This window comes from Rhinolophus sinicus, linkage group LG05 (assembly GCF_036562045.2).
Source record: "Rhinolophus sinicus isolate RSC01 linkage group LG05, ASM3656204v1, whole genome shotgun sequence".
Taxonomy (NCBI): Eukaryota; Metazoa; Chordata; class Mammalia; order Chiroptera; family Rhinolophidae; genus Rhinolophus; species Rhinolophus sinicus.
This window is the reverse complement of record NC_133755.1, coordinates 43,522,429-43,534,766: the sequence shown is the minus strand read 5'-3', so window position 1 is coordinate 43,534,766 and position 12,338 is coordinate 43,522,429. Positions and strand designations below refer to the sequence as shown.

The 12,338-nt window shown below is 39.5% G+C and overlaps 1 long non-coding RNA gene across 2 annotated transcripts in view; it reads left to right on the top strand.

The window, feature by feature from the left end:
* Window positions 1-12,338, top strand: part of LOC141571551 (uncharacterized) — a 148,705-nt gene that overhangs the window by 27,361 nt on the left and 109,006 nt on the right. For both annotated transcript variants that reach the window (XR_012496374.1, XR_012496373.1), the window contains exon 2: window positions 5,503-5,574. This is a non-coding gene — a long non-coding RNA (uncharacterized LOC141571551). The remainder of the gene's footprint in view (window positions 1-5,502; window positions 5,575-12,338) is intronic.

Genomic DNA, 12,338 nt, shown 5'->3' with positions numbered 1-12,338 from the left:
CACATTGCCCTCCAACTATCATCTTATTATTTCTCTTCTTCCCTTTATGAACACATTTTTTGAATGTGTGATTTGTATGTGCTGTGTAGCTGCTATGGTCTCAATACCGTGTTTCCCTGAAAATAAGACCTAGCCAGACAGTCAGCTCTAATGCGTGTTTTGGAGCAAAAATTAACATAAGACCCAATATTCTATTCTATTATACCCAGTATTATCTTTTATATTATATTATATTATATTTATTATATTATATTATATATTATACCCGGTCTTATATTAAAATAAGACCAGGTCTTATATTAATTTTTGCTCCAAAAGATGCATTAGAGCTGATGGTCTGGCTAGGTCTTATTTTCGGGGAAACATGGTATCCATCTGATTCTGTTAGGAGCAGCAAAGGCTCAAGCTGAAGAGCTACATTTTCCAGGCTCCCTTGCAGCTACGAGTGGCCATCTGACATAGTTCTGGCCAGTGCATGTAAGCTGAAGTCAGCTGGAGAGTTACAGAAAATTTCTGCTTTCCGGGGATAGGCACCAGGCCTTTTCCCTTGATCTTTCCTTCTTGTTCCTATCTGAAACACTGACTTGAGAGTGAGCAGCCATCTTGCATTCATATGATGCAAAAAACAGCCACAAACAGAATGACAGAACAGAAAGGATTCTAGAACATTGATTACATCATGGAGCCACTGCGCCAGTGTGAACTGTCACCCTTTGTCATTCTTGTTATGTGAGAAAAATAGCAACCCTATTTAGTTAAACTGCTGTCATCAGGTTCCATTACATGTGAACAAATGCAACTCCTAATCTATACTCTTGTTTCCTATATTTCTGCGCCTTACACTCACTCTCAAACACTCCATTCTTGCTTCTGGCCCATCATTCCTTCCACGGGGCTCACCAATGACCTGGATTTTGTGAAATCCAGGGGACAGTTTCAGGTCTTGTATTACTAAACGTCTCAGTAGCATTTGACTCTGTTGTCCAAGGCCTCCTTTTTGAAACACTCTCTTCCCATGGCTTCCATGACCAGTACTCTCTGGGTTTGCTTCTTCACCTCCAGCTGCTCCCTCTCTGTCTCTTTTGTGGGTTCATCTTCCTCTTCTGGCTACTTTCTTTCAGCCTCTAAGACATACCATGGACTTAGCCATGTGCTTTTCTCTCTGTCTGGAGTGCTCCCTTGTCCCTCCTTTTGCCAGTTAACTCTTCAGTGTCTTTCAGTTCTCCATCTATTCTTCACTTCCTCAGGGAAGCCTTCCTTGACCTCCTTATGAGGTTAAATTTCCTTATGACTATTCCTTGATACCTCTCTCATAGTTACAACTTTATCTTTTTAGTGTGACTCTTGGAGTAAGTTGCCTCTCCCCTCAGAATGTAGGTTCCATGAAGACAGAAACTAGTCTATTTTTGCTCATCATTGAATCTCCAGAACCCAAAATATTCCCCAACTCATAATATGTGGTCAATATTAGTTCTTGAATAAGTAAATGGCTGAATGTGTAATTATATAGTGATTTATTTGCTTACCCATTTATTGTCTGTCTTCCTCCAGTTCCATGGGAGAAGGAAACATATCTGTTTTGTTCACTAATGTATATGCAGTATCTAATATATACTTCATGGCATAAAGTAGGAAACAATTAATTAATTTTTAAACGAATAGAAGAATAAATGAATGAGTAGTGTTCCAAGAAAGACATTCCAATAGTTTTACCCCTAGCATGTCAATGTTTGGGATATTTTTTAAAATATCTTTTGATAAAGTTTCTGTTATAATAGAGAACCAAATTCCTTTATTGTCTCTAGAGAAGAGTCTTTTGGAAAATATTACTTACTAGCTTGTTGTCCTTAACAATATTTCATATCTAAAATAGGCTGTGTATAAAGATGAATCTATATACTTCTCCTCCTCTTCATTGCCACTACCCTAGCCAAACTCGTTATCATATTTCCCCTGGACTAAATGGATCACACACCTTAAGAATGATTTATTAAACTGTATAGAAACTTGGGTGGTTCAGAGTTTTGATTGTATCTCAGGGCCAAGGATCATATCTGTTATGCTATCTCCAAAGAAAGCTAAGCACAGATGGATGCATAAGTAATTTTTGTATTTTTGTTGTGGCAGAGGATTATTTCTGTACTACATTTGGTAAAGTATTTCATTTACTTAAGGAATATAAGTATTTCTAAGCTAGCAACAAATCTTTCAAGTGACCGAACTGAAAACTTTCAGTTAAAATAATAAAATAGCCAATGACCTTTTGAGCCCCTCTACCTCCTTACTCCATGAATTCTTAGCCATTGAGGTACCTGAGATGCTCAATGAGATTGACAAGAGGAGTCATTTTTGCAATTGTGGCAGCCCTGAGCATGCCCCTGGCCTTGTGGTCAGCTTATCTAGATACTGCTCTTGACAAACCTTCCCTGACTCCTCGCCCACTCAGAAGTATGCCACATCGACTTATTATGTACTGCATTGCCCCGAAAATAAGACCTAGCTGGACCATCAGCTCTAATGCGTCTTTTGGAGCAAAAATTAATATAAGACCCAGTCTTATTTTAATATAGTGTAAGACCAGGTCTATAATATAATATAATATTGTATAATACCAGGTCTTATTTTACTATAAGACTGGGTTTTATAATATAATGTAATATAATATAATATAATATAATATAATATAATACCTGGTCTTATATTAATTTTTGCTCCAAAAGATGCATTAGAGCTGATTGTCTGGCTAGGTCTTATTTTCGGGGAAACACGGGAAGGGAGAAAAGGCAGGGGAAGAAGTGAGAGAGATCCCAGAAGGAGGGGAAATCTCCAAATCTTTGTTCCCAGTTGGTCACACCAGAAGTTACTCAAGTCTCAGGCAGTACTCCTTCAGTCAATTAGCATATCTATACAAATGCAGGCTGGAATTAAGATAGAGTCAGGGAGAGAAGCATTTCACCCTGTTACAGGTATAATATTTTTCTCATGATGATGCTTATTTTCTTTTTTGCTAATAAGATTTACCAATCACTTGTTATTCTGCCAGACACTGTGGTATGCTCAGTGGGTACTATTATTGTTTCCTTTTCACCGATGAGAGTTTAAGTAACTTGCACAAGTCTCAAAAATAGTGAGCAGTGGACCCAGGACTCAAACCCAGCATACCAGATTCCAGAGCTGGTGCTCTTAATCACTTGGCAACGCTGCCCCCCATGAGTATTCCTAGGTACCAATTCCAACCAGGCTGCATTTTCTCCTAACTTTGAAAGCACCAGGTGACCAGCTTTGCTCACAACTAATTAGGGGCATTTCAAATGGTTCTCAAGTGAAGGTGTAAGTCTGCAAATAATTAAGAAAGAAACCATTTTGGAAACAGCGAGAAGGGTGATGTCTAGAGGCCCCCTTTGAAATTTTGATGTGCATTTAAACACACAGCTCAGTGCTATAAAAAGGTACTACCCTAAGATTGCAGAAGCATTAAAAATCAAATTGCCTTATTAATTTTTTAGAGCACTGTAAATGACATTCTATCATCTCTGGGGAAATTTTTCCCTAGAGCTTCAAGCCTCTTGGTGACCAAGATGAATAAGTTGGCCTCCTTCCTTTTCACTTCTCCATTCTCTGCCCCAGAGGGTCAAAAGAAAACCACCTCATTTTAAGATTGAAGCTTTATTTGTTGAAGTTTCTAGCTAGTTAAACTGGAGGCAAGAAAAGCCATTTCATGTTGGCATGAAAATAGAAAACATTTAGCCACATTCCAGGTTAATGATGGAAAATTAGCCAAGGTTACTAAGTTTTAATCTCCTCATTTAATAAATAGGTTGATTAATACCCTTCCTGTCAAGAGAAAAAAAAGGTTTTACAAAGTCTTGACCATAATATTTTAACCAGCTTACCCTTTTGCATTTTGAATGAAAGATACTACTATATCATAGACCACTGATTTTCCCTGAAATCTCTAGAGAATCAAACAGTTGGAAAACAGTCCAGTGGTAAAATAATCCAAAGACTTGAACCTGCAGCAAAATGGAATTTCTCCAAATGAGGCATTAGGAGACGCAGTAGAGAAGAGCAACTGGCAACTGGAGATATTCTTATTATTCTTTGGGCTGGAATCATGCTGGCAGAAGCTTTAACTAAGCTTACTTGTAAGTTCTCCGAAGGGAGTGATCATATTGCAACCAGGGTCACTTTTCATAACACACTACTTTGAAAACAAGTTCCTGGGATCTTGTAAAATATTTGACTTCTAAACTCAGTATAAGTATTAAAATGCCAGCATATCCATTACGTGTCCCAACTACAAAAAAAATGAGTTTAATTATTCACCTGAAAGAAAACTCCAATAATATTTATGACTTATCCAATATTCATGATTTATTAGTGCATACAATCTTCATTTGGAAAGATTTAAAACCTCTAGGAGGTATTTATCCCAAATTAGCATCCAGTAACAACACTTTGGGATATCCTCGTTTTGGCAGCATCTGTAGCCAGGTCTGGTTACAGTTAATAAATCTAAGGCTGGAGGCACTGACCTCAGGAAGACAGGTGTCCTCTCCAACAGCAGGTCCATATTCTGGTCAATAAAAACTGTGCTTGATTAAATTGTCTCGAGGCCTGGTCTGTTTGCTCAGGTATGTGGCCAGCATAGCAGCCTCTTCACAAAGAATTAATGGAGTTTTCATCTCTTCCCCAAATAAGTTGCTCTATAATTTAAGTGACATTGCAGTTCCCAAAATAAATAAATTCTCACTTGGCTGAATACACAATACCATTCATCAATTTATTTATTAATTAATCCAATATTTATTGAATACATACGTACTCTGTGCCAAACATTTGGCTGGTCATGGAGATACAAAAAAATGAACAGCAAGGAATCTCTTTCATCAATAAACTCAACCTAGTAGCCCAATAATTGTTTGAAGGATAAGGATTAGATCTCCCATCTGTATTTTATCTACCCAGCCAATCTTCAAAGCCTATTTCAGGTCTTAATCTCTTCATTCATTCATTTAAGAAAACTGTATTGGGTTCCAAAAACTGTGTTAGGCACTGGGAAGATGACGATGAAAATATAATCCCCACCACCACAAGCTTCCAGCCTTAAAGGATGGTAAGAGAAGAAGACATTTTAAGTTAGACTAACCAAGAAGTATGGGTTTTCTCCTACAGCAGTGAGGAGCTATTAGACAATCTTAAGAAAGAAGCATGATTAAATTTTCACTTTAGAAAAATCAGTTTGACAATGGCAAGGGAGATAGATAGTAAGGAAGAGTGGCTGGAGGGAAGGAAACCAGAATGGAGGAAAAATCAAATTCCAAAGCTATTGAAGAAATAGAAATAACAAGATTTTAGTAACAAATTGAATGTGAAGACTGAGGAAAGAGGACGAAGTCTAGGGTGACTTTTAAGACTCTGGTCAGGGTGGCATTAGCAGAGGAGAAGGAGGAACGGGCTTAGTGGAAAGATGAGTTCAATTCTGAACATGTTTTGTTGCAGATGCTTTTGGAACATCCAGGCATTAATATCAAGTTTGCTGTTGTAGCTGTTCATCTGAAACTCATGAAACAGGTAAGGGGGGGAGGGAGGGATTGAGGATTCAGGAGTCATCACCTTATAAATTGTATCTGAAACATGATTATGAATGACATTGCCAATTCTGTAGCCATCCTGTACTACTCCCTAGTCCTAAATGCCTTGTACTCATCCAGCATTCAGTTTTAAAATTAATTTATTATTCATTAATTTATTCCTTCCTTTGGTTGACTAATACCTATGGAACTTTGATATCATATTCCAGGTGACCTGAAAGATTCTAGATTTACATAGATGAATAAGCTTTGATTCCCAACCCTAAAGGACCTTATAATCTGGTTGTTGATTATAAAATTTCATCTTGGAAGTAACACTCCTAAGGACTGGGTACTCCTCCAGGATGCAGTATAGGCACTGAATCAGGGGCCTCCATATGGTGCTCTGTCCCCAGTAGGAAGAAAATATGTGCCTAGGAACCAAGAAGTGGAAGCAGGAGTGGCTCCATTTACTGTCTGTCACTCGTAATGACCTTCTGGAGGATTTTGTTTCCCATCCCTCCAATTCTGGGCTCTCCAGGGTTGGAAGGACTGGTTAGGGAGTACACTCTTGCAGTGGACAAAGTGAACTACAAACTATGGCTGCTGCCTGGGCACAGCAGGCAAGAAGAAGAGTCACCATCTTGGCACAGAGGTCATTGTCCCTGATCAGGAAATTGAGGGAGGGCTCCTACTACATGATGGAGGCAGGGAGTGATATGTGTGGAACTCAGGTGACCCTCATGAGTGCCTCTGGCACTCTGTTGTTAAACTGTGACCTTGAATGGACAAGTGCAGCCGTCCCAACCTGAGAAGGGTATGGTTAACAAAAGCTCTGGCCCGTCGGAATGGAGGAGCATGAAGGAACTGTTCCATGAGCCTGTGTGGAGAGGTAGATCTGTGCAGCACAAGGGTGGACCATGGCAACCATGGATAGGTGTGCTGTTCAAATGTCCCTTCAAGAACTTAGTGATCAGCTGTGAAGGGAGCATTAGCTAACAGCTTCAAGTTGCAGCGCTGTTGGGATCTGCTGCAGTATTTGAACTGAGGTCTTGCCTTTCCACAGCGGTCCCCAGCCAATGACTGAGCCTGGCAAGGTTCTGCCCAACAACCTCACTTACATTTGGAAACTTCTCTACCCAAACCCCAACTATGGGGTTCCAACACGAGCAATCATGCTCTTATATGTCCTGGCTGCCTTGGCCAAGGTTGACTGGTCTAAGAATGGGTGCCTGACCCAAGCTAGGTCCTTCCCTTGGATTTTTTTTTTTTTTTTTAAACTGTAATATAACTGAGAAGAGACTCTCTCCAGTGGAGGAAGTTGCAAGAAGTAGACTTAGGAGTTGTTGGTTTCTGGCCATGTGAGGAAGCCCTTCTGCAGTCAGTGAGAATGAAGTTAACACAGAGGCCGAGAGACGAGAGATAGAAATTACCTGCAGCATTCCAGCTCTTGAGGTCCAGCTGTACCCAGCTCTCCTGGGGTTTGATTGTTCCAACCTTTTCCTTCTATTCAGTAAGACAGTCTAGTATGTTTCCAATAAATATGCTAATTGGAATTCAGATGTCTATCACATGTGACCACATAAATTATGGCACACTTAGAAGTAGCCTACACCTATTTTATATTAATAGTTAACACTGATTGAGTTAAAGTTTTATTATATTACAGACACTGGTCTAAGCATTTTTCTTTTTTTCTTTTTTTAATTTTTATTTTATTAAATTTATTGGGGTGACAATTGTTAGTAAAATTACATAGATTTCAGGTGTACAATTCTGTATTACATCATCTATAAATCCCATTGTGTGTTCATCACCCAGAGTCAGTTCTCCTTCCGTCACCATATAAATTCATTTTGTCCTCTCAGCCCTCATGAGTCCACCCAAATGCCATCTGTCTATTGTTTTCCCCAATTTACATATAAAGAAACCAAGGCTACTACCACATGTCCTTTTAATAGGGGCTCTAGAGAACAGACTTTGGAGATGTACAATCTTTAGCATTTGAGTCTCTCACATAGTGAAACCTGATCAGATTTGTAGCTTGAGCAAGACAGGTTTGTGACTGCAGGTGTCCTTTAAACTCCTCGAAAGGCCCATTTTTAGGAATAGGTAGAGTAGCAAAATACATAGACGTAGTGATAATTTCATATATAGTACATTTTGGGACCTTAAACTGGGATTCAAGGTTTGCCAAATGTGAGTGCTTACATGGTCAGAATGTGTAAATTGGGACAATCCTGGAAGGGTGCCACAGCACCTCTCAATAGAGACTTCTAGAAGACCAAATACCTCCCTGAGGCCTGAAATCCAATGACAAGTCGCTCCTTCATGTAAAGCAACCACATGACCCCTGCTAGCTTTTAAAATTAAATACTCTGGAGAGGTACCTAATGCCTTCCCTACCTCAAGGGTGAGAGGTATAAGAAGGATTAATAATATATTTATTTAAACCAGCATATTAAAAGTATTATTTCAACATGTAGCCAGTTAAAAATTAATAAGCTATTTTGCATTCATTTCTTTCGTATAAATCTTTGCAATCTAGTGCACATTATAAGTACAGCAAATATCAATTCAAATGCTAACTATATTCAGATTTCACAAAAATTTAAATTGAAAAAGTAGTTTCATATATTAAGTTGTTCAAAATATACTTTAAGGGTGTTGGGGGCTGCGTGGAAAAGGTGAAGGGATTAAGAATTACAAACTGGTAGTTACAAAATAGTCACAGGGATGTAAAGTACAGCATAGGGAATATAGTCAATAATATGGTTATAACTATGTATGGTGCCAGGTGGGTACTACACTTATCGTGGGGATCACTTTGTAAATTACATAAATGTCTAACCACTGTGCTATACACCTGAAACTAATATAAAATAATATTGAGTATCAAAAAAATAATAATTAAGCAAATCCTTGGTCATGCAGATGAGCAGTTCAAATTGATTATTTCTGCCTTTTAATTTTTATTTACAAAACAAAAGAAAATCCTCGGGATTTACATTTGTCTCATTGAAAGACGAGAGTTCTCTCCATAGCTAGAATGGCCATTTCTACTTTCTTCCTAACATTCTTGATCTTAGTAACACACATGAAACTATTTCTGGACCTTCTTATTTGGACTTCCAGGAAAGAGTTCATTTTACCTTCAAACATGTTTACAAGATTAATCTTCTTAGAATACTACTTTATTGTGTCAACACAATATATATTATTTCAAATATACATATTATTAACCTTATAAAATCAAAATATTTATCCAGATGTTAAAGATCTTCCACAATCTAGTTCAATCCTATTATCCAGACTTGCTTTGAACTATTATAAATCTTTTTCTGCTTTGCTCAAATTGATTTGTTCATTGCCCCTCCAAACTTATTTGCACAAAAATTTCTCCTTGATTTTTATTATCTTATTCTATATCTTGAATATCTACCCCTACTTCAACCAATTCAAATCCTACCTTATTTTCAACATCCAGTTAAAATCCACATCTTTCAAAAAGTGTACCTTAAAAACCCAGCCTAAAATAAACTTACTTTTTTAATTAAAAAAAAGAAATATATATATATTTTTTTAAATTTTCCTATAACTGAACCAAGTGTCAGTTTTTAAATTTAAATTAATTAGAATTAAATTAAATAAAAAATTCAGTTCCTCAGTCACAGTAGCCAAATTTCAAGTGCTCAGTAGCCATGTATGGCTAGTAAGTGGCTACTGTATTAGACAACACAGATAGAGAACATTCCCTCAGTGCAGAAAGTGTTATGGGACTATGCAGCTCTAGATGGTTCTAGTCTTTGGTGTCCAGTAAACTTCATTCACTACTTGGCTGCACAGAGTCAGGGAAAAGGGGACATGTACACAGAACAGGCTTCTTATCCTTTCAGCAGCCTTGGGATGTCCCTCCCTTGACTCGCAGACTAAGACTTCTCCAGGTCCCTTCTCCCATGCTGCCCACCCCACCTAGCGGGCCAGTGAAGAGCAAAGTCTCTGGAGTCAGAACGCCCGGTTTTAATTTCAACTCATCACTTACCAGTTGAATTCCAACAGGGTAATTAACTTCTCTAAGCCTTAGTCTTCTCAATAGTTAATTCACGATAATATTTTAAAGGATTGTTGTGAAGAGTAAGTGATGTAATATGCACAAACATTCAGCACGGTGCCTGCCACACAGAAAAGAATTAATAGTAGTTAGTAAAAAAAAAATCCTCTCTGTGTACGCTTTTGTATACGCTTCCACAGCTTCCTGCCATCCGTGCCTGGTTATTCCTTGGTATTCTTAAGCAGGGCAGGAGTTAGTGGGGTGGGGGGTGAGAAGTGAGGAAGGTCCCTGGCATTTGATCACAACTCCGCCCTAAGGTTAATTTATGAATAGTTTTTGCCACTACTGTTATCTTCAGCCCTTCCTTCCCTGCTTATCAGTTCAGATGGCTTTTGCTCTGGAACTCCAAGTCCCACATATCCCCCTCTTTCTACTCTGAACTAGAACAAATGATTAACTACAGCCATCAACATTCTTTCCAAGGACATCTATGACCTCATTAAGTCCAAACCCACAAGCACGTTCTCCTCAGTCTCTGCAATGTATGACCTGGTTGCTTCTCCTTCCTCATGCTGGTTCTCCTCTACCATCCTGCAGACCAGTCCTCCTCCTCCTTTTGCAAAAGCAAATCTCTTTACTGCTACCTAGGCCTGAGACTTCCCCAAGGTACAGTCTCATTTATTCCGAGGCCCCAGCTTGGTGCCCCTAAACTGAGGACTTCCAAACCTATATCTCCAGCTCCCACTTCAGGCCCAACTCACTGCTCCCTGCTGGCCTGTCCTCTTGCATGACCCACCTCTGAATTCATCCTTTTTCCCTCAAACCAGGTTCCAGGGAACCCAGGGTCTCTGGTTGTTGTCAGTGGGAGAAGGGAACACACACTCACCCCAAGCTCCTGTGTGCCACATGCTGTGCTAAGTACCTCATTTAATCCTCACAAATGACTCTATGAGGAAGGAACTGCGATCTGCATTTTACAGCTGAAAAAAACAAGACTCAGAAGAGAAAGAAATCAAAATGTAGGTCTATCTGAATCCAGACTTGATGTTCTTTCCAATCCTTAGGACCACCTCTCATAATTCACTCAATGGATTGACACTGTCTGCTGGGATAACTAATATGCCATCTACCCACTAGGCCTTTGCAGTTTAGTAAAAGAGACAGAGAAGATACAGGTAAATACAGTGGTGTGGCAACTGCTATGATGGGGTCCTATGGGAACGCACAGAAGGGGCACCTAACTCAGCCTTTGGGGGCAAAAAGCAACCGTAGAGAAAAACATCTACCATGTTTCCCCGAAAATAAGACCTAACCGGAAAAGAAGCCCTAGCATGATTTTTCAGGATGACATCCCCTGAACATAAGCCCTAATGCGTCTTTTGGAGTAAACCTTAATATAAGACTCAGTCTTATTTTCGGGGAAGCATGGTATACTGAATCAAGAGAGACTGGTAGGAATTGGAAAGGAAGAGAATAGGATAGAAAGGATATCCCAGGCAGAGGGAACAGTGAGTGCAAATGCCTGAAAACGGAGAGAGAATTAGGAGCCTGTAGGGAGTTCTGTGTGGCAGGAGCCAGAGCAGGAGCCTGAGGTAGAGGTGAGCAGAGGCCAGCTAGAAGCTACTAGGTTGAGGGTGCAGGAAACCATTAAATGCTTTTAGCAGAGGAGAAGCAGGATCAGATATGCATATGAAAAGGAATCATTCTGGCTGCTATGCAGAGAATGGACTCGAGATGGGCCCAAAGAGGGCCCGGAGACCAATTGTCTTGAGGCTGTCATAATCCAGATAAGGGATGACTACGGTGCACATTAAGGTAGTAGCCCCCTAGATGAGGAGGAGGAGGAGAGAGAAATCCAGAATGGAGAGTGTACCAGTGGCTAATTATATGTTATTAGATGTGGAGGGCAGCCAAGGAATCAAGGACAATGTTCACATTTGGAAGTGGGCAACTGTGTGAATGGTGGTTGTCACCAAGAGAGAGACACAGAAGGGGCAAGTATTGGGAATATTGATGTATTTCACTTGGGATTTCTTGAGTTGAGATGCCAGTGGGACACCCAGATCAGGATATCAGATAGACAGTGATCTATGGATTTGTAGCTCAGGAGAAAGACCTGTTGTGTTGGGATAGAGACAGAGGTTTGAGTCTCATCAATGGTAAGCATTAGGAGTATATGAATAGTCCAAACGGATATAGAGAGGAAAAACAGACTTAAGAAGGAACTCTGAGGCATACCAACTTTAGGAGGTGAGTAGAAGAAAGACATTAAAGGAGACTGAGAAGAAGAAGCCAGAGAAGCAGGAGATAAACCAAAAAGTGGAAGCAAAGGGAGGGGAGGAGTAGAGTTAAAGATGCGGAAAGTATCACCAGTTTCAACAATGTGGAAATTATGGGTTCCCTCACTGAGAGCAGTATAAGTTGAATTTGGGTGGCAAAAAACAGTCTGCAGTGGGTTGGTTGAGGAGAGATTGGTTTGTAAGCAAATGTGGATGTGAGCATAGACAACTCCTACAAGATGTCTAGTTGCAATAACTTCACTATGAAGATGAAATGAGATGGTGAAAGTGATTAGCACACTGCATGGCGCATAACAATAATTCAATAAAGGTTAACGACCACTACTGCTACTGCTATTATATAGGAAGGAATATATTTTAAGTAAGAAGAAATACTGTGGTAGCCATAAGGAGATGTGAGTTGAGGGAGAATTA